Source organism: Mustela nivalis (assembly GCF_964662115.1).
Source record: "Mustela nivalis genome assembly, chromosome: 6".
NCBI classification, from domain to species: Eukaryota; Metazoa; Chordata; class Mammalia; order Carnivora; family Mustelidae; genus Mustela; species Mustela nivalis.
Window position 1 is genome coordinate 65,355,486 of NC_139025.1, and position 20,449 is coordinate 65,375,934.

Below are 20,449 nucleotides of genomic sequence, written 5' to 3' on the forward strand. Positions count from 1 at the left end.
ATCAAATTGTAACTCACAGCAATACTTAAAATCCTCCTTTTTCTTATTCTGCCAAAGCCGGTTCCAGAGAACATTCTTCAAACCTCTGCAAATCCCCTCCTCAAACCCAGCCTGCCTGCTGAGCAGTTTGTTTCTACCTTATTTCTCCCTCTTTCACCCCTTTTAGTTCTTTATTATGTATATTATTTAAAATTCTTGTTCTCCCCAATTTCCCTTAGCTTGCATTCTCCATAACAAAGGAGACCCTAGAAACCATTTACTGCTTTGCTTCCCCTGCAGTCTGGATTGGTGAGGACTCCCACTCCTCTCTTAATCCTGGGTCACAAAACACTAAGAACCAGCGTGGAAGGGAGAAAATTCTTCTAAATTGAGAAGACACTGGGGAGCCTGGGTTGCTTAGTCAGTTAAGTGTTCAACCCCTGATTTCAGCTCAGGTCCGCACTGGGCTGTGATGGGTGTGGAGCCTACTTTAAAAAAAAAAAAAAAAAGAAAGAAAGAAAAAGAAAAGAAAAAAAGCTGAGAAGAAACTAAAGGACAAATTCTCTCTAGAGAGCAAGGAGGAAAGAACGCTCATAGCAATAAATCTTGTCTGCCTCAGTCTCCAGGAGTTGTAAAGATTAAATGACCTGAAGTATAGGACCGGACATGTGAAAGAACTTCTGCACAAGTATCACCCTTTCCTCATGGCCTGATTCTTAATCCAGGGCATTCATTTGAACAGATTCAGAATGAGCCTCCCTGAAATGTGCCACTTTGGTATGTGAATTACTTTGAATTGAAGTCAATCAAGGCCCAAAAGACTCAGGAAGACCTTTATCTCCCTGTTAAATGGCTAAAAGATTTCAGATAGGGCACGTGGTCTGGGAGGAAAACTACCACCAGAGAGACCTACAAAGAATATGGGCTAGATATGGTAAAATGGGGGGAAGTCAAAACGTATCTAATTCCTTTTTGGGTCCCATTGTCTCTGTATGGCAAGCCAGACATTTGTGTACGAAACATTTATTCTTCCCATCTTCCTAAACATTATCTGCCTTCTCTTTAAAGTCTCAGACCTCTCTCTCCTCCCTAGCTCAGGATGGCATATAAACCTTAACTGTCTTGACTACTTGTGGGTATCATATTCAAATGGGGTTCCTCTATATGTATAATTAGCTTTTTTTCCTGTTATTCTTTATCAATTTACCAACCAAACTACCTACTACAGTATAGGAAAAAAATTCCCTTCTCAACACAGTCAATAAATATTTGTTAAGGGGTGCCTGGGTGGCTCAGTGGGTTAAAGCCTCTGCCTTGGGCCCGGGTTGTGATCTCAAGCCCTGCATCGCACTCTCTGCTCCACGGGGAGTCTGCTTCCTCCTCTCTCTCTGTCTGCCTCTCTGCCTACTTGTGATCTCTGCCTGTCAAATAAGTAAATAAATTCTTTAAAAAAATAAATTAACTAAATAAACATTTGTTTAAAGATAGTCCTGGGTGCTACAGGAGATATAAAGTGAATAAAGGATGATCTTTTAAGCAGAAAGTAAGAAATCGAGCCTGGAGATGGAAAGACCAGTTTGAAGACAGTAATTGTTCAAGTAAACTTGCAAAGGATGTGAACTAGGAAATGAGATGCAGTGATTAGAAGAGACATTGAACTACTAGAATGGATTAAACTTGACTGAGATTCCTGGCTGGCTCAGTTGGTAGAGTATGTGACTCTTAATCTCATGAGTAACACCCCTTTGGGGATAGAGTTTACTTCAAACAACAACAACAACAAACTGGTAATTTGAGGTACAGAATGGAAAAGAAGACAGAGCTGAATTTTAAGTTTATAGCCTGGCTTGAGAAAGAACTGGTTAGATACATGATAATGAGCTTGGAACCAGCAGAACCTTCACAACAGCCTACAATAGAACATGTTGTTCTGAAACTCTGAGAATAGTTAAATCTATTCAACTACCACTGCCCCACTGTCCTAAACCAAGGAGGCCTGAACATGACTAGAAGTCATCGAAATGAGTCTTGTGCTGACCTGATTATGTGATAGACATGCAAATCTGTATCTTCATTTTTTCATTTGTAAGATAGGAATGCCAAAATTTACTCAGCTCCTAGAAGCACTGAGCAGCCATAGGAGACACTGGAGATTCTTATGAGAAGCCCCTGAGAATTTTAGTAGGCCTTTAATCCTTTTTGGATTTTGCCTATATAGATTGATGCATTAGAATAAGTTGATTCAAAAGGAATTGCTGATTTTCTGTCAGATTGACCCACAAAAATGGGCAATGTCCCAGGGTTTGCTTGAACCATGCTCTGCAATGCAGAATACTTAAAAGAGGATTTTTATGGACACTGTCACATTGCTTTCCAAATCTGCTGGAAAGGCCATTGTTCCCAGAAGCCTATTATCTAATTTTATCACTAAACTCAAAAAGAGAGATGGTTTAAGTCTTCATTTGCATTTGAATAAATATTATGATTATAACAGATGGTTTGCTATGACGAAAAGAATATTTTTTGTCTACATTTTTAATTATAACATTCGCATGCCTTTTACAATTTACAAAGAGTTTCTATCTATACTTTCTTTTTTAAAATTTTTTATTTTATTTATTTATGAGAGAGAGTACAGGGGAGGAGCAGAGAAAGAGGGACAAGCAGACTCCACGCGGAGTGCAGAGCCCAACGCAGAGCTGGATCTCATGACCCTGAGATCATGACCTGAGATGAAACCAAGAGTCAGATGCTTAACCGACTGAGCCACCCAGGCACCGCTCCATCTATACTTTCTTACCCTACATTCACAACTATGCTGTGAGATACATAACACCAATCGAATTATACCCTTTTTATAAATGAGGAAACAGGCTCAGAGGGATCTATTCATCAAGCAGACTTGAACCCAGGGCTAGAGATCTACATAGACAAATTAGAAATAATGACAAATATATACATTATATATATAATTTTTACTACTTTATGCTAATAAAGAAGTTAGCTACTTTATGCTAATCCAGAGGTATTTTGAACTTTGTGTTGAGTATATTTTGATTTTTTTTTAAGATTTTATTTATTTATTTGACACACAGAGAGATCACAAGTAGGCAGAGCAGCAGGCAGAGAGAGAGGGGGAAGCAGACTCCCTGCTGAGCAGAGAGCCCAATGTGGGGCTGGATCCCAGGACCCTGAGATCATGACCCGAGCTGAAGGCAGAGGCTTAACCCACTGAGCCATCCAGGCGCCCTATATTTTGATATTTAAAATTAATTTACTTTGGGGGCACCTGGGTAGCTCAGTCAGTTAAATGTCTACCTTAGGCTGAAGTCATGATCCCAGGGTCCTGGGATCAAGCCCACATCTTCAGGCTTCCTACTCATCAGAGAGTCTGCTTCTCCCTCTCCTCCCCAACCCATTCATGTGCTCTCTTTCTCTCTCAGATAAATACATAAAATCTAAAAAAAAAAAAAATTTACTTTTGTATGGGGGAAGGGTAAAGAAGGCAGATATTCTGAAATAACTGTGTGTGTGTGTGTGTGTGTGTGTGTGCCCCCATTGACTGAAGTAACTTATTACCAGGCCTTCATTCCTTTGTAACATCTTTGTTCCTCTGAATGAAAGACCTACAGAGACTCTCTCCTTGACCAAACACTAATTAGGTTCTTCTGAAACCTTTTCTCAAATAGGCCTCGCCTTTGGCTTCTGTGTCTGTCTCTGCAACACCCAATTTTAGCAAGGATTCTGCTAAGTCAGGTTAGAGAGAATCTCCTGCCATTCATAACCCAGGTCTGCCTTTAGCAATAATTTTATTAAGCTGGCCTAGCCAGAATCCTTCCTTACCCATGATGTTTCCTTTTAGTAAGTTTCCATCCACTGACCCCCATACAGCCCTCTACCTATAAATCTCTAGTAGATCATGCTGTATTGGAACTGTGCCCAGTTCTACACTGAGGTCTCTTTTCCCCTATTGTAATAATTCCTGAATAAAATCTGTTCATACCAACTAAACTACTGCCTGGCTCTGATTTCCCTTTTTTTTTTTTTTTTCTTTCCTTTCAAAGATTTTATTTATTTGAGAGAGAAAAAGAAAGCAAGCAGGGGGGAGCAGCAGAGGCAGAGGGAGAAACAGGCTCCCCACTGAGCAGGGAGCCCACTATGGGACTCAATCCCAGGACTCTGGGACGATGCCCTGAGCCAAAGGCAGATGCTTAACTGACTGAGCCACCCAGGAGTCCCTCTGATTTCCTTTAACAAGATGTTCAAAATGATGGTGATTTCTGGTTTTCCTATGGTCAGTTGAAAAGTTTTCCTATGGTCAGTTGCCCTAAAGAGGCTTACAAAGAATTTCCCAAATGTCTTCTTTTTTTTTTTTTTTCTTTTTTTTTTTTAAAGATTTTATTTTTTTATTTGACAGAGAGAGATCACAAGTAGGCAGAGAGGCAGGCAGAGAGAGAGGAGGAAGCAGGCTCCCTGTGGAGCAGAGAGCCTGATGTGGGACTCGATCCCAGGACCCTGAGATCATGACCCGAGCCGAAGGCAGTGGCTTAACCCACTGAGCCACCCAGGCGCCCCTCCCAAATGTTTTCCAATTCAGAAGGATGAGCCTTTGAAGACTCTTTACTGTGTGATCAGGTGGTGAAAGAAATTATCTCTATTGTCACTGTAAAACCTTGGGAAAATCTCCATTCCCTTCTGAACCTCAGTTTTTTTCATTCATAGAGATAAGGAAGTTTGATGAGATCAACAGTGTTCAGACTTTTTAGTTTCAGATTTCCAAAGAAAATTGAAGGTGGTAGGAGACAAAGAATTGCCAATTTTTTATTTTCACAAATACAAAATTTAAAAAAACGAACATATCACTTACAATATCACAATAATTTCATACGGTTTAAACAACAAAAAAAGTACGTTAGATATAATCTGAGCAGAGAATTCCTCCTAAAATGACAGTTGTGAAACTTACTCTGACATTTTTTTTTTTAAGATTTTTTATTTTTTTATTTATTTGTCATAGAGAGAGAAGCGAGAGCAAGCACAGGCAGACAGAGTGGCAGGCAGAGGCAGAGGGAGAAGCAGGCTCCCTGCTGAGCAAGGAGCTTGATGTGGGACTCGATCCCAGGACGCTGGGATCATGACCTGAGCCGAAGGCATCCGCTCAACCAACTGAGCCACCCAGGCGTCCCAACTCTGACATTTTCACTAGAGATCAGAGAAAACTTTGTTATGGACTTGGCACTGGTGACAGTCAAGACACCAGAGGCCCTCCTATATCCCTCTCACAGGTTTCAGAACATTCTACCTCAAAATATGGTTCTTGGGCATATTCAATATTTTAAGCTGAAAGACTTTGAGAAACAGCAGGTGCAGGAAGGACTTCCGAACTCTTCTGCTCCTCTGAAGCAGGTCATAAGACCCTCTCCTGGGAAGTGCACTCCCTACACTCAGAGGAAATCTCTGAAGATGGAGGGATGGATGAGGAGTCCACACAGGCCTTGCTAAGTTCTCCCCAGTTTACTACCCTTAGCCCAGACCCTTTTGTTGTATCACAGTTTTCTATGACTTTCTACTCTTCATCAGACCTAGTATAAAAAGTCTCAGGCTTAGGGGTGCCTGGGTGGCTCAGTGGGTTAAAGCCTCTGCTTTCGGCTCAGGTCATGATCCCAGGGTCCTGGGATCGAGCCCCGTGTTGGGCTCTCTGCTCTGCAGGGAGCTTGCTTCTTTCTCTCTCTCTCTCTCTCTCTCTCTCTCAGCCTGCCTCTCCACCTACTTGTGATCTCTGTCTCTGTCTGTCAAATAAATAAATAAAATCTCAAAAAAAAAGTCTCAGGCTTAACTGTGCTTGTTCAGGTTTTCATTTCCTTACAAAGGCTCCCATGTCATGTAAAACTTCTATTAAGTAAATTTGGGGGCACCTGGGTGGCTCAGTCAGTTAAGCATCTACCTTTGGCTGAGCTCATGATCTGAGGGTCCTGGGACTGAGCCCCACGTCGGGTGCTCTGCTCAGCGGGTAGCCTGCTACTCCCTCTCCCACTGCCTGTTGCTCCCCATGCCTATTCTGTCTTTCTGTCTGTCAAATAAATAAATCTTTAAAAAATAAAATATTAAAAATAAATAAATTTGATGCTTTTCTCCTGTTAATCTCTCTCTCTGTCAGTTTAGTATTCAGGCCTAGCTGAGGACCCTAAGAGTAATGCTGGAAAGCTTTTCTTCCCATACACCTTCTGTTTCTTTATTATTAGGTGTTAATGTATCCTGGATAGATCTTTTTTTTTTTTTAATTAAATTTATTTATTTTCAGCATAACAGTATTCATTATTTTTTCACCACACCCAGTGCTCCATGCAATCCGTGCCCTCTATAATACCCACCACCTGGTACCCCAACCTCCCACCCCCTCCTGGATAGATCTTTGATAATAATGCCATGAGTTGATCATCAGTGAACAGATAAGGGCATTTTTGTCTAAAACATGGCAACAACATCCAAGCATTAACAAGAGGTGCCAGCTTCAGAATTAGAATTAGTGGACATCCTTAAGGAAATTTGGGGCTTATGCATCCCATGACCTCTACCATTCTCTGTGACTCAAATGCTATCTGCAGTTTGCTATTATTTTTTCTTTTTCTTTTCTTTCTTTTTTAAGATTTTATTTATTTATTTGACAGAGAGAGAGAGATCACAAGTAGGCAGAGAGTCAAGCAGAGAGAGAGGGGGAAGCAGGCTCCCCACTGAGCAGAGAGCCCGATGTGGGGTTCGATCCCAGGACCCTGAGATCATGACCTGAGCCAAAGGCAGTGGCTTAATCCACTGAGCCACCCAGGTGCCCCTGCTATTATTTATTATTTTTTCAAAAGAGACCAGGCATAGGAATTGTGTGTGTGTGTGTGTGTGTGTGTGTGTGTGTAGTCTGGTATGGAATAAAGATTTTGTCAGGTGAAACAGCCACTTTTTGCATTATCTTCTGCTTCCTCTCTCAGGAAACAAAAAATCTAAACCAGCCTCTATTTTAATACAGATCAGAATCTGCTTAGAAGCAAAATTTCCTTGTGAGTCAGAGACAAAGATTTAGGAAATAATTTGCATGTCATACTCTTTAACTTGTTAATACTGTTGTTTAACTTAAAATGTTTGCTTTTAAATGATTTTTAAAATTATATGTGTTTATTATAAAAAATTTTTAAAAAGCATAAAGTAAGGTAAAAATAACTCAGAATCCCATCATCTGGAAGAAACAACCATAAATATTTTAGTGGATATTTCTCCATTCTTTTTCTACAACTATGTATAGACTTTTAAAAAGTGGGATCAGACTTTACTATTTTTAGTGCTTTTTTCACATATAACATTTTGTGAGAAAAATATGAGTTTTCACCATCATTTAGTATTAGTGTATCCTAGGAATAGACTTACAACATTCTCTTGATTTTTATTGTTTCAATTTTTCAATATTATATAAAAAGATATTCTGAACATGCCTGTTCATTTTTATTTGTACCCCCATTTCTTTCCCATTCTAGTACAAATGCCACTGTAAGAACGATGAATCAGAGGGATGTATACTTAAACAAATTTAATATAAATTACTCACCAAAAAGGGCTTTCGCACAAATAATGTTAAAATGTTCCCATTTCTGGGCACCTGGCTGGCTCAGTCAGTAGGTCATGGGACTTGGGATGCCTGGGTGGCTCAGTCAGTTAAGCACCTGCCTTTGGCTCAGGTCATGAACCCAGGTCCTGGAATGGAGTTCTGAACTGGATTCCTTGCTTAGGAGGGAGCCTGCTTCTCCTTCTGCCTCCTGCTCCAGCTGCTTGCTCTCTCTCTCTCGCTCTCTGACAAATAAATATATAAAATTAAAAAAAAAAAAAAAGAAGATATGGGACTTTTTTTTTTTTTAAGATTTTATTTATTTATTTGACAGGGATCACAAGTAGGCAGAGAGGCAGGCAGAGAGAGAGGAGGAAGCAGGCTCCCCACTGAGCAGAGAGCCTAATGCAGGTGGGGCTTGATCCCAAGACTCTGGGATCATGACATTAGCCTATAGCAGAGGCTTTAACTCACTGAACCACCCAAAAGCCCCTGTTATTTAGTTTTAACATTGGTTATGTTTTTGTATCAATAAGTTTTACATTTTTATGTAACCAAAGCTATGATTTTCATTCATTTGTTTTTTTTGCCTTTATTGTTCTTTGTCCTTTTTTTTTTTTTTTTTTCCTTAGGAAAACTCTTATCTGGCATCAAATTCATATTCATCTATAATTTCTTTCACTTATACATATGATTTCTGTTGTTGAATAGTGTCTAGAATTTGGGGCACCTGGGTTGCTCAGTTGGTTAAGCAGCTGCCTTTGGCTCAGGTCATGATCAGGGTCCTGGGATTGAGCCCTGAGTCAGGCTTTTGTGCTCAGCAGGGAGTGTGTTCCTCCCTCTCCCACTGACCCTTCCCCCATTCCTGCTCTTACTCCCTCTCTTTCTCAAATGAATAAATAAAAAATCTTTAAAAAAAAAAAAAAAGAGAAGAATTTGGGGCACCTGGGTGGCTCAGTGGGTGAAGCCTCTGCCTTCGGCTCAGGTCATGATCCCAGGGTCCTGGAATTGAGCCCCGCATCGGGCTCTCTGCTCAGCAGGGAGCCTGCTTCCCTCCAACCCACCGTCAAATAAATAAATAGAACCTTAAAATAAAAAAAAAAAAAAAAAAGAATTTTCCTCATAAGGTTAAATTAAGTGGGAAATGTGCTTTATCCCAACTTTAGTGTTTCATCAATCAGTATGATATTGGTAATTGGTCTGAAATTCCTTAGCTGCTGAATTATTACTATCTTATCATTCATATTTTCTCTTCATAAATACTGTTGAGATCAGTTTGACATTATTTTGTATTGTAGAGACAGAACTTAACCTAAAATGCAGATCACCAAATAAACAGTAGAAAGATACCTTGAGGGACACCAGGGTGGCTCATTTGGCTAAGTGTTTGCCTTTGGCTCAGGTCCTGATTCCAGCATCCTGGCATCAAGCCCCACATCCAGCTCCCTGCTCAATAGGGAGCCTGCTTCTCCCTCTCCCTCTGCTGCTCCCCTGCTTGGTGTGTACTCTCTCTCTCTGTCAAATAAATAAATCAAATACTTAAAATCAACTCTTGTTTCAGTTTAGGTTGTGATCTCACAGTGGTGAGATCAAGCCCCAAGTTGGGATCCATACTCAGTTCAGAGTCGGCTTGGGGTTTTCTCTCCCTCTCCCTCTTCCTGTACTGCTTGTGCTCTCTCTCTAAAATGGATGAATAAATCTTTTTTTTTTTTATCTTAAAAAAATAGTAATAATAAGATTCCTTGGATATACTATTTTAATAGCCTCCATAAAAATGTAAAATATACATATAGTTTATTATTTGATTCCCCCCCTCATTGATGTTGTTACTGTTATTCTTGTTACTAAAATTGAACATTCTTAGTATATTTATGGCCTACTTGACATTCACCAACTGGTTCATCTTTATTTTTTTCTGGGTTAAATATTAAGTTCAAATTTCAAGAAAGTCTACACATATTAATATTGAAATGTGTATTATTCCCTTTTTTTTGAATGTGTAATATTCCTAATTATCATTGCTAGGTCCTTAAGTATGGCAAATTTCTGATAACACAGACAAATGAAATAAAAAAGGGAGAGAAATTCTGTCAAATATCATGTAGTTTCAGTAATAACTATTTTAGTAATGACAATTCTCACAGAGCAATTGATTTTCAGCTAGAGGGTTCCTTCACTGTTCCAGACAGCCAATGTGTATTAAATAGGATCTCAGGTTCAATTCTCGGAAGGGTTTTGCTTAGCAACCTCCCAAGCTATATTAATTGAGAATGAATGTGGAGAATGTCTGTGTCTCTCAGGTTACTTCTAATGTTTCTTTCCAGACTCCACTTGACTTTCTACTTCTATGTTTATACTGTTTTTCCAAGTATTGTCTTTTAGCTTTTCAACAACTAATTTCTCTGCACTTCTGTCCCTTGTAAGTCCCTCCAGATTTGGTGCGGTCATAAGGATTCCTGCTTCGAAGACAAGTAGAAAGCAGGACCAGTGCTATGCAGGCTAATGCTGCACAAAACAATTCTGAGTATCAAGGTCACAGACAAAGGGCACTACTCCAAACTGGAAAGAAAACAGAGTGTGCTTGGCACAAACTGTCACTGAACCCTGGTCTTTGCTTCAGGCAAATGCTTTCACCTGCATTCATCTGGTATCTCATTCTTGCTCTTGGTCAGAGTCAATGAAAATTTACTGCTAATTTGATACAAAAAATTAAGGTGGTTCCTAGACCTCACTTGAAGGGTAAATTCTCCCTATGGTATTAATATTTCTTTTTTTAAAAAAGATTTTATTTATTTATTTGACAGAGAGAGAGAGAGAGATCACAAGTAGGCAGAGAGGCAGGCAGAGAGAGAGGGAAGCAGGCTCCCCTTGGAGCCGAGAGCCAGACGTGGGGCTTGATCTCAGGACCTTGAGATCATGATCTGAGCCGAAGGCAGAGGCTCAACCCACTGAGCCACCCAGGCGCCCCTGGTATTAATATTTCAAAATCAAAGTGAGTAACTGGGCTTTTCAATTGCCCCATCCAAGCACTAACCAGACCCAGCCCTGCTTAGCTTCTACAATCAAGCACAGTCTGGTGTGGCTCTGGGTATGGTTTTTCCATGCTTGTCTAGCAAAAGCGGTCACAATTGGGTCCCACAGAAAGGATCACTAAATGGCTACTCGACCCTACATGTCAGTGCTTAACAAAGATAAACGTACTAGAAAATAATGGGAATATTTACTATATCACTTTTCTTAGGTTGCTGCCCCTGAGCAAAGGAGTTTAGGGTACTGAAGGTCATCTGGGGTGCTTATTAAACTGTAGCTTCCTGGACCCCAAATCCAGAGATTATGATTTGGAAGGCCACAAGTGCAGGAATCTCTATGTACCAAGTATCTTAAACTGATTCTAATGCAAGTGATCAGAAACTTCGACTGCAGCTTTTACTATAGACTTGAAAGCTAACCACCCTGATTAGTACTATTATTGGCCAATTATTTTTAAATTTAGTTTCTCCATTTTCAAAATTGACAGTGAGACCGGACCCATCTGATTCCTTGGGGCTAGGTGAAGTTGAACACCATTATGTTGCGTTTATCCCAGAAGACTGACACCAATAGCCTGAACAAAAAGAATTGCCTTTTTTAAATGAATGAGTAATTAAAATAACAATAAGAAGCCAAAACCAAAATGACTAGAGAATGGAGAAAAACCTAAGAGGAGGGAGGATAACTCTCATCTAAGTAATTCAGAATCACCTCTGTGCTATACAGGTTCTCAGTCCTAACCCTTAATATCCTCATACAGCAGAAAGCTGGCACAGACTGCACTCCTTATGAGGCAAATTTTTCTCTGGTGTGTGGGCCCACCCTGCCTACTCAGGAGTGTCAAGCCTGATAATTTCTGAAGGAAAAATGTAAGCCAATGCTTTCCACCAACATCAGAGACTAGCCCTAATAAGAATAAATACAACCCACTTACCTTAATTATTAAATTCTCCTGGAAAGAATCTACCCTGAGGGAAAATGAAAAATATTAAAAATTAATAAACAAAACATTGAGACTTGTGGTTATTTCTATAGGGGAGAAGAGAGCAGGATGCAACCAGAGAGAACCAGACAGCCAGGCTTCCAAGTTACAGGCAGTGTTTCATTTCCTAAGTTGGAAGTGAATACTAAGCTGTTCATTTTATCAATCTTTAAGTTGCTCATATATGCTTTATACAAGTTTTGTATTTGATATAAATCACCTTAAATTTGTTTTTATTTTTTATTTTTAAAATATTTTTAAAATTTATATTCCATTAGCCAATATATAGTACATAATGAGCTTCAGATGTAGAGTTCAGTAAAGGATTTTTTTTTTTTAAAGTAATCTCTACATTCAGTGTGGGGCTTGAACTCACAAACCCAAGATCAAGAGTTACATGCTCTACTGACTGAGCCAGCAAGATGTCCCTTAACACCTTTAATTTTTAAACATTTTTATACTATAAAGCTGTATTTTAACACTGCAGTGTTACTTATAACAATAACAGCATAAAATGGAAGCAGCCTATCAGAATGGTTACAGTGAACATTGATGAGGGGAGGAGGAATCAAAAAAAAAGTGAACAGGGCGCCTGGGTGGCTCAGTGGGTTAAGCTGCTGCCTTCGACTCAGGTCATGATCTCAGGGTGCTGGGATCGAGTCCCGCATCGGGCTCTCTGCTCAGCAGGGAGCCTGCTTCCTCCTCTCTCTCTCTGCCTGCCTCTCAGCCTACTTGTGATCTCTCTCTGTCAAATAAATAAATAAAATCTTAAAAAAAAAAAAAAAGTGAACATTGGTCCAACCGTATGCTGAACTAATGGAATATTATTCAATTATTTAAAATATGATTTTGTAGCACTATGGGGCAAAAAGCTTATGATAGGGGCGCCTGGATAGCTCAGTTGGTTAAGAGTCTGCCTTCAGTGTAAGTCATGATCTCAGGGTCCTGGGATCAAGCTGCATTGGGCTCCTTGCTCAATAGGGAGCCTGCTTCCCCCCCACCTCTGCAGCTCCCTCTGCTTGTGCTCTCTCTCTCTCTCTTTCTCTTTCTCTCACTATCTCTCTCTTTGTCAAATAAATGAAATCTTTAAAATAAAAAGTTAAAAAAAAAAAGCTTTTGATAAGTTACCAAGAAATTATGTGACAAAATCCTGTAACTGGATGATTACAACCAAGTAAAACAATTCAACGATGAGAAAGTACACTACTGTGATACTGTAAAGGATTAGGAATGTGTTCCTCTTGCTTTGTTTCTCTAATGTTTTTTAGTGTGGTCATGTTCTTATTAATAATTAAACCTTTTATTACAAAAAGAAAAAAGATTTCTCTAGAAAGCATTGTTTAGTTCTATTGTAAATTAACGTGACCCGAAATCACACTGACTTCTAAGGTTTTTACAGGAGGAAGTTTTCATGTAAAATAGTAAAAAGTAAGAAAACAAAATCCTTCCCTTCACATGTTTCTCAGGAGCCTCTCAGCCTCTGTACCTCAGAGAACAAATGCCTTTTGCTAAGATTCAGTAGTCTGCCAAGAATTGGGTTTCCCCTCCTTTTGGTTCTTGTCATTGGCCAGCCTGTCTTTCCGTCACCAACGACCTCTAGTATCTTGGTCACACACACCTCACAGAAAGAAGCTGACTAATCTTAAAGCTGGGGCTGCTTCTTAGGCAACCTTTCACACAGTGCCCATTGCTACCCATTGCACAACATATTTGACTGGGAATGATAAACACGATGATTTACATTTGACTCCAGTCGCCTTGTCAGTGCCAGAAGCTGAAGTGTGTAAACATCATCCAGTGCCTTTAGAAAGAGGCTGACATTATGTTCCAGGTTCCTTAATGTTGTGTAACATGACAGAAGGGGGGGCAGGGAGCCTATGAGTAAGAATTCAGAAGCAGATGAAAATATTAGTCACTTTCTGCTTTATTTCTGAAAGAAAGGAAAAGCTGCCCACTTACACATTATAGCTACAAATAAACTTACTAACACTTAAAATTTAAAAACTAGAACAAGCAAACAAATCAACAGCCTCAAAATATACTTGTATTAATCTCTCAATAAGAAATAAGCACATCTCTGGACAAGAACATTGTTTCAGTGACTGAAATAGGTCAGTGGGCAAAAGCAATTGTCCTATTTTTTTTATTATTATTTTATTTCTTTTCAGTGTTCCAGAATTCATTGTTTATGCTGTAATTGCCCTATTATTATTTAAAAAATACTGTAATAATTTCATCGATGTTACAATACAGAATGTGTGTGACTGTAGAAACCACTACGAAAAGAACGTTCTATGTTCTGTTTATTGAGACTGCAAGTTGCGTCTTACAAAACCCTGGAGCCTGCCCAGGTTAAGGGAAAAGAGGACGGGGAAAACCCTCAATGAAAGGAGAATACGGATTTTAGTTGTGATTTGTTCCTAGAATATTCTCTTGCCCAGATTGTTAAGTCTGTGGAATATGTAGCATATATAGTTCAGTCCATTTTCTGAAGCTAGATTAGTTATTTTTAGAGTCTTCCATCTCCCCCTGTGTACACAGTGTGACAGTAACGCTGATATAAAAGCCATGGGCAAATTTTGTTTGCTAATAAGATTCCAGACCACTCATGAATGGACAAAGGATTCTTTAGCTAAAGAAAACAAGAATATCCACCTACAGCTTCTTTTGATTGTGAAAGAAGAGCAATGTGTGTGTGTGTGTGTGTGTGTGTATTCTCTTGATTACAAAGAATGTGGTTTTAAAAAAAATATTTTATTTATTAATCTGACAGAGGTCACAATTAGGCAGAGAGGCAGGTAGAGAGAAGGGAGCAGGCTCCCCGCTGAGTAGAGAGCCTGATGCAGGGCTCGATCCCAGGACCCTGAGATCATAACCTGAGCCGAAGGTAGAGGCTTCAACCCACTGAACCACCCAGGTGCCCCAAAGGGTGTGTTTTTAAGTAGCATAAAAAAATAAGGCAAAGGCTAGCCACCCTATGATAAAGTAGGATCATATGGAAAGTCATGCAATGGTTAGCAAGATTACACTCCAATCTAACCACATTTCTTCAAGATTGAGAAGGGCAAAGTAAATTCCTTAAGAGTATCTTTGTTTTTGTTTTTTTGTTTTTTTTTAAAGATTTATTTATTTATTTATTTATTTAACAGAGAGAGAGATCACAAGTAGGCAGAGAGGCAGGCAGAGAGAGAGGAGGAAGCAGGCTCCCCGCTGAGCAGAGAGCCCGATGTGGGACTCGATCCCAGGACTCTGAGATCATGACCTGAGCCGAAGGCAGCGGCCCAACCCACCGAGCCACCCAGGCGCCCCAAGAGTATCTTTGTATAATAAGTCTGAATCATACCAGTAAAAAATTAGCAGATCATCCACTTTAATCTGCTCTTTCATTAATATTTAGGAATTACCATGGTCAGAACCTCATCAACCAACAGCACCTGAATATGGAAGGTTATTTCCAACTTCGGAAGGACTTGTTTCCAACAGGAACAAAAGGTTGAAACTCACCTTCTGTTTAATGAATCATCAACAATTACCTACTGTTCTTAATCTCTCTCTGCTAAAATTCAATCCTTAAATTAAATGTTTACAATGAAGAATCTCACCTTTGGCCCCTTGGTAACGAATTATTTTCAACCCCATTTTACCACAGTCATTATTTTTTTAATGGGTCTATGGAAAATGGCCAAAATAGATTTTATGGGTCATTGGATTGCATACTATAAATGATGGCAATTCTTGCCTTTTAAAAGTAACATCTGGCCTATTCAAAATCACTTCCAGGGACTCCTGGGTTGTTCTCCCTGTGTCTTTGGCTCAGGTCATGGTTCCAGGGTCCTGGGATGGAGTCTGTACAGGGCTACTTGCTCAGCAGGGAGCCTGCTTCTCTCTCTGCTTGCTGCTCCCACTACTTGTGTGTGTGCTCTCTCTCTCTCTCTGATAAATAACATCTTAAAAAAAAATCACTTCCAAGGTGAATATGATTATTTTCTTCCTAAAAACAAAACCAAACAAAAAATGATGGGAATAATAGACGTCACACTTAGGAGAAGAGGAGACGAAGACAACATTTCTTTCTTTCTTTTTTTCTTTTTTTCAGATTCATTTCAAATAGCTGACTGATTCAGGTACTCCTGATCCCTATGCTAGGCTCTGATTAGATTTTTATCAATCTGTTCTATTGTTTCTTTAGTTTATATCATTTATTTCTGCTCTAATCTTTATTATTTCCTTCCTTCTGCTGATTTTACGTTTTGTTTGTTCTTTTCTAGTTCCTTTAGGTGTAGGGTTAGGTTGTTTACTTAAGTTTTTTTTTTTTAAAGATTTTATTTATTTATTTGACAGACAGAGACCACAAGTAGGCAGAGAGGCAGGCAGAGAGAGGCGGGAAGCAGGCTCCCGAGCAGAGAGCCCGAAGTGGGGCTCGATCCCAGGACCCTGAGATCTCGACCTGAGCTGAAGGCAGAGGCCCAACCCACTGAGCCACCCAGGCACCCCTACTTAAGATTTTTTTGCTCCTTGAGGTAAACCTGTATTGCTAAAGTTCCCTCTAAGAACAGCTTTTGCTGTGTCCCACAGGTTTTGAATGACTTGTGAGCTATGACTAGATTTTTAAAATAAGTTTACCTGAGGAACAGGTATTTATGATATTGTGGAGAGTATTCAGATCATTCTTTTAGTTACATTTTCTTCATAGAAATGCAACTAGAAAGCACTTTGAAGGTGAACAGTTTTTTTATTATATTTTTTTATTTTTTAAAGATTTATGTATTTATTTTAGGAAGAAAGATCCAGCACAAGTGGGGGCAAGGGCAGAGGGAGAGAATCTGCAGGGGTCTCAATCCCACACCTCATGAGATCATGACCTGAGCCCCCCCCCCCAAAAAAAAAAGAGCCAGATGCTTAACTGGCTTAGCCACCCAGGTGTCCTTGAATAATTTTTTTTTTAAGATTTTATTTATTTATTTATTTATTTGACAGATCACAAGTAGGTGGAAAGGCAGGCAGAGAGAGAGAAAGGAGGAAGCAGGTTCCCCGCTGAGCCTGGGGCTCATCCTAGGATCGGGGCTCCATCCTAGGATCCTGGGTCATAACCTGAGCTGAAGGCAGAGGCTTTTTTTTTTTTTTAAGATTTTTATTTATTTATTGGACAGACAGAGATCACAAGTAGGCAGAGAGGCAGGCAGAGAGAGAGGAGGAAGCAGGCTCCGTGCTGAGCAGAGAGCCTGATGCGGGCCTCGATCTCAGGACCCTGAGATCATGACCTGAGCCGAAGGCGGAGGCTTTAACCCACTGAGCCACCCAGGCGCCCCTAAAAGATTTTATTTAAAAGATAACAGATTTTATTTATTTGAGAGAGAGAGTGTGAGTGGGGGGTAGGGATGGAGGGAGAGGGAGAAGAAGGCTTCCAGCTGAGCAGGGAGCCCAACGGGCTCCAACCCAGGTCTCTGGGATTATGACCTGAGCCAAAGGCAGACCCTTAACTGACTGAGCCAAACAGGTGTCCCATTTTTAACATATATATATATACATACATTTAAAGATTTTATGTATTTATTTGAGAGAGAGAGAGAAAGAGAGCACAGAGGAGAGTTAGAGGGAGAAGCAGACTCCCTACCAAGCAGAGAGCCTGACGCAGGACTCGATGCAGGGTTTGATCCCTGTGAATTCAAAGCCACAAATAACCTGAGAGGAAAAGAATGGAAAAATATACTGTTACGGAGCCTGAACTGGATCCTGATGGAAGAACCAAGTGGCACTCGGAGACTTTGGAGGATCGGAGGTTTATTTAACACTGTAGGCTCAGAGGAGGTTGTTCTCCAAAGGTCTGAGCCCGAGCTAGATGGTAATGTATACCCTTCTACTTCCACATACTTGGTACATTCGGCATGTGTGGGAAAGATGGTAGGAAAGGAGAACCTGGGAGGGCTTTGAGACAGGGACTGGAATTCCCTTGCTGGATTGGTCAGCCATCTTAGTGTACAGTTTTTCCCTATCAATACAAACAGGACCCCAAAGAGAGCTAGAATGGTTTTACTAATGTCAGAGAAAATAGATTTTAGGACAAAAATCATTACTAGAGCCAAAAATATATACATTATAATGATAAAAGGGTTAATCTGTTATGAAGACATAACTATAAATACATATGCACCTAAAAACAGAGCCTTGAAATACATGAATTAAAAAGTAATAACGGAGGGGTACCTGGGTGGCTTAGTCATTGGGCGTCTGCCTTCGGCTTGGGTCATGATCCTGGGGTCCTGGGATTGGGCCCTGCGTTGGGCTCCCTACTTGGTGGAAAGCCTGCTTCTTCCTCTCCCACTCCCTGTCTTGTGTTCCCTCTCTTGCTGTGTCTCTCTCTGTCAAACATAGATAAACAAAATCTTAATTAAAAAAAAAAAAAACTAAAAAAAAAAAAAAGTAATCATGGAGAAATAGGCAATTCAACCACAATAAAAATTTTGTTATTCTATTTTCAAGAATACGGATGGTTAGAACAACCAGACAGATGATCAGCATCTTGACTTGAACTTGAACTTGACTTGACTTGAACACTATTATAAACCAAGTAGACCTACCAGACATTCACCCAAAAGCAGAATGCACATTCTTCTCACATATACATGGAAAGTCTCCACGATTTAACAAAAAAATCACAAAACTTATATACTGAAAGCTACAAAATATCATTGATTGGTTAAAGAAGTAAATAAATGGAAATACATCCCATGTTTATAAATTGAGAGACTTAATTCTAAAATGGCAATACTGGCCAAATTGATGTAAATACTTAGTGCAATCCCTATCAAAATCAGAGATGGTTTTGTGGTTGTTGTTTTGCATTTATTTTTGCAATTGATGACCTGATCTTAAATTCGTATGGAAATGCAAGGAACCTAGAATAGCCAAATAATCTTGAAAAAGAACAAAGTTGGAGGATTCATACTTGCTGATTTCAAAACATACTACAAAGCTACAATAATCGGGGCACCTGGGTGGCTCAGTGGTTAAAGCCTCTGCCTTCGGCTTGGGTCATGATCCCAGGGTCCTGGGATTGAGCGCCACATCGGGCTCTCTGCTCTGCAGGGAGCCTGCTTCCTCCTCTCTCTCTCTCTCTGCCTGCCTCTCTGCCTACTTGTGATCTGTCTGTCAAATAAATAAATAAAATCTTTAAAAAAAAAAAGCTACAATAATCAAGCCAGGGTGGTATTGGAATAAGGATAGAAACTGAGGTCAATGAAACATAACTGAAAGTCCAGATAAGCCTTTATATTTACGGTCAGTTGATTTCCAAAAAGGATGCCAAAAAATTCATGGGAAAAGAACAATCTTTCTAAAAATGGTGCAAAGACAACTGGATAGCCATGTACAAAAAAAAAAAAAAAAAAAAAAAAAAAGTTGGATTTGTAGCTCACAACATATACAAAAATTAGCTCAAAATGGATCATAAACCTTAATGTAAGAGCTTAAACTATAAAACTCTTAGAAGAAAGCATAAATGTAAATCTCCATGATCTTGGATTAGGCAATGGTTTCTTAGGTACTGAAATAAAAAATAAATTGTACTTAAGAAAAATTTTAAAATTTTGTGTTTCAAAGGACACCATTAATAAGTTGTTGTTGTTGTTGTTTTTTAAAGATTTTATTTATTTATTTGATAGAGAGATCACAAGTAGGCAGAGAGGCAGGCAGATCACAAGTAGGCAGAAAGACTGAAGCAGGCTCCCCACTGAGCAGAGAGCGTGATGCGGGGCTCCATCCCAGGACGCTGAGATCAGGACCTGAGCTAAAGGCAGAGGCTTAACCCACTGAGCCACCCAGGAGCCCCCACCATTAAGAAGTATAAAGGCTGGGGCGCCTGGGTGGCTCAGTGGCTTAAGCCCGTGCCTTTGGCTCAGGTCATGATCTCAGGGTCCTAGGATCAAGGCCCACATCGGGCTCTCTGCTCAGCGCAGAGCCTGCTTCCTCCCCTCTCTCTGCCTGCCTCTCTGCCTACTTGTGATCTCTGTCAAATAAATAAATAAAATCTTTAAAAACAAACAAACAAACAAACAAACAAAAACCTACTGAATGGACCAGAGACTCTGAAGGAAGCTAAATGATTTAAAAAAAAAAAAAAAGGAAGAAGTAAAAGAAGAAGTTTTAAGGCATCCCATGGAATAGAAGAAAATATTTGCAAGTTATTTATCTGGCAAGGAACTTTCATCCAGAATATACAAAGAACTCTTACAGTCCAACCATGAAAAGACAAATAACCCAATTTAAAAATGGGTAAAAGATTTTTTCTTTAAAGATCTTATTTATTTGAGAGAGAGAGAGACAGCAAGAGAGGGAGCACAAGCAGGGGGTTCAGGAGAGGGAGAAGCAGGCTTCCTGCTAAGCAGGGAACTGGAAGTAGGGCTTAATCCCAGTGCCCTGGGATCATGACTTAAACTGAAGGCAAATGCTTAATGACTGAGCCACCCAAGAGCCTCTGGGTAAAGGATTTTGATAGACATTTCTCCAAAGAAGATATATGAACAGCTGATAAGCACACAAAAGGTGCTCAACATTGATGTGGGAAACTGAGGCAGAAGGAAATGTAGATAATATTAAGTGTCCCTAGGGATGCCTGGGTGGCTCAGTCAGTTAAGTGTCCTTTTTTGGCTCAGGTCAGGATCCCAGGACCTTGGGATCAAATCCCAAATTGGGCTCCTAGCTTGGTGGGGAGCCTGCTCCTCCCTCTACCTGCTGCTCCCCATGCTTATGTTCTCTCTCTCTCACAAATAAATAACATCTTTTCTTTCTTTCTTTTTTCTTCTTTTTTTTTTTTAAGATTTTTATTTATTTATTTGACAGAGAGAGATCACAAGTAGGGAGAGAGAAGGGGA

General features: G+C 39.9%; 1 protein-coding gene across 1 annotated transcript in view; it reads right to left on the reverse strand.

The window, feature by feature from the left end:
- The window catches only part of LOC309866588 (uncharacterized protein), a gene marked incomplete at its 5' end in the record, with an annotated part of 65,740 nt that overhangs the window by 31,169 nt on the left and 14,122 nt on the right, over positions 1-20,449 (reverse strand). The window contains 3 exons of the mRNA XM_082734422.1: positions 11,532-11,565; positions 17,194-17,261; positions 17,784-17,938. The remainder of the gene's footprint in view (positions 1-11,531; positions 11,566-17,193; positions 17,262-17,783; positions 17,939-20,449) is intronic.